Genomic DNA, 2,500 nt, shown 5'->3' with positions numbered 1-2,500 from the left:
GGCTGAAATTAATATATATATATATAATACTTGACAAAATCCCATGAAGCACTCAGGAGATTTGCCTACAGAGAAAATTTACACTATAGGTTTAGGTTTGCACTATAGGTTTCAGTAATTTAGTGGCTGAGATTAATCAAATTTAAAGAAAGTAAAACTATTTAAGCATTTGGCTTACTGATTAATTCATTCATGCACATGTGCCAAGTAAAAACAGGGAGGAAAGCCCCTTTAACATATCACTGAATCTTATTTACACCCAAAACCAGTCAAGGTTTTTCCACAAGTTGTCAAAATATATTTAGGTACCAAACGGATCACTTAAAAAGTTGGGCCACGCATGAAGTCACTGTATAAAGAATACATTAAACAAAACCTGTGACCTCCAGTGAGCAACTTCTAGGAATCCAGTAGACTTTCTAAGTAAGTCTCACACTTAACTGCCCCACGGTTAATGTTGAATAAGTTCAGCAATGCGCTAGTCCTCTGTGACCACAATGGATGCTTTTGACCTCTCGACAAGTTACTGAAAGGTTTATTTTGAAAGCAAAAATAATGCAATACAAGATGTATGTGTGAGAACAAAACCCTTCTGGAGCAACAGGGACTTGAGTGTTTTGACCTTGCGTTAAGGAAATAGATGAGAACAACGTGACGGATCATTGAGTTCAACTGACATAAAAAACCTTTTGAGGACAGATGCAGTTTGATTTCATCAATCTGAAATGCATTGCTCATCAGAGCATGCAAACTGGGAAGAAGGGCATTATAAGGCCATTTTTCACATTAGCTTAATGATCAACCTCCAAACCCACAACTAACAAGAGCAGTTAGGAAAAGTTTACCAAATTCTGTAAACTATTTGTCTTGCATCTCATTTTAATCTAGTGATCCAACTGTGTTCCTTTCAAGCCTTTGGCAGGGTGACCAGAGATCATGATAAAATACATGAAAACTACATTGCTTGGCATGCATGTGCATACTAGCACCAATAAGAGATTTTATGCAAAATGTAATTTTATTTCCTGTCATCTGACAAGGTGAGTTAAAAAAAAATAAAGTTTAATAAAACAAAATATATATATATTAGATGAAAACATATTAAGATAAATTCTAATGAGCAAACCTTTAACTCTGTCATGCATATTAACTCAATAGTCCAATAATCAAATCTATCATGCCATGTTCAATAAAAAATGTTTCTTTAAATTTACTTTCTGTTCTTTAACTTCAAACACACCTTATACAATACAATACAATACCCTGTGCAGAGTTTGCACTAATGCACTAATGATTAGGCCATGGCTCCCTACTTGTCATAACTGTTAATATTATGATCATCTGGTCAGCATTTCATCGAACCACAGAAGAGATCTGCCATAAGACAGATTTAAAGCCTGAAAGCTCCAAAGTAAATATAAGAAAATAAAACCCAAACCCCTCGCAATGTCTTATGCAGAGTAGAAAAGCAGGGCTGGGGAATTCGTCTCACTACTACTAAAGACAAAAGAAGAAGCAGACACAGCCTTGTCAGTAGTAGTAAGAGATCACATACACACACACACCCATGTCCACACATAGCCTGCAATTACCTATAATCATACAGCGGAGACTTTCAAACCTAACTTATATTATAACTATACACCATCTAACACAAAAAATCTAAAAAAAAGGATACATAGATAGAAAGACGGGCATATCTTTAGACCTGTGACAGGATTACAGCGGAATCCTAAACGGACCTGCTGGCCTTTTCCACTAAACGATTAACAGAGAAAGCAAATAAGGTGTGCACATGCAAAGTGTGATTTCCATGTGGTGAAGGACCATTAAAACCACGCTGACAGGAGAGTGTAACAGTGGCAGTTTTCAGTCATCTGTCCAGTCCAAAAGGCCTTAATGGGTTTTTGTGTTGGTTTGTTTGTTCTAGAGGCCTTTTGCCAAATGCCTGTCGGCATTTATCTGTCAGTACAGTAAGAGTGTGAAAAAAAAAAAAAAAACAACAGAGCACACAAGATGAGCGATTGTGCTCTGGGAGTTATTCTCGCTCCATTTATCACCATCAACGCTATTAAGCCCAATGGCTAAGCAAAGAGGCGAAAGCACAAATCAGTTCAACAGGTTCTGTCAAACCTGTTAAATGGGTTCAAGGAAGCATCACAGATGCATACACACGCTTGACTATATTCTGCCTGGACCATTTGCCATTTAATAAGTGTTAAATTATTGGCTACAGGCACAGAAACTCTGGAAACTATTTACCAAATTAATTAAAACATGAAACAGTATTGCTTTAACATGTTGTTTCATGAATTTAACCAAGAACGAAAGGATTTCAAGTACACTCATGCTGAAAGCAATGGTATGGAGATGTTCAGACTTGTACGTGTATCAAGGGTGATGAGTACGTAGACACAAAAGAATATTTTTCTCTGTCAGCAAAGTCAGAAAAAAACAAAAGCAGTTCGAACAATCCAGGACTACAATAAATACACAGCAA

The 2,500-nt window shown here is 36.6% G+C and overlaps 1 protein-coding gene across 1 annotated transcript in view; it reads right to left on the bottom strand.

The window, feature by feature from the left end:
- The window catches only part of LOC132126770 (guanine nucleotide-binding protein G(i) subunit alpha-2-like), a 72,555-nt gene that overhangs the window by 68,484 nt on the left and 1,571 nt on the right, over window positions 1–2,500 (bottom strand). The window lies entirely within an intron of this gene.

Source organism: Carassius carassius, chromosome 44 (assembly GCF_963082965.1).
Source record: "Carassius carassius chromosome 44, fCarCar2.1, whole genome shotgun sequence".
NCBI classification, from domain to species: Eukaryota; Metazoa; Chordata; class Actinopteri; order Cypriniformes; family Cyprinidae; genus Carassius; species Carassius carassius.
Note: the sequence above shows the minus strand (reverse complement) of the source record. Positions and strands in the feature narration are given on the sequence as shown.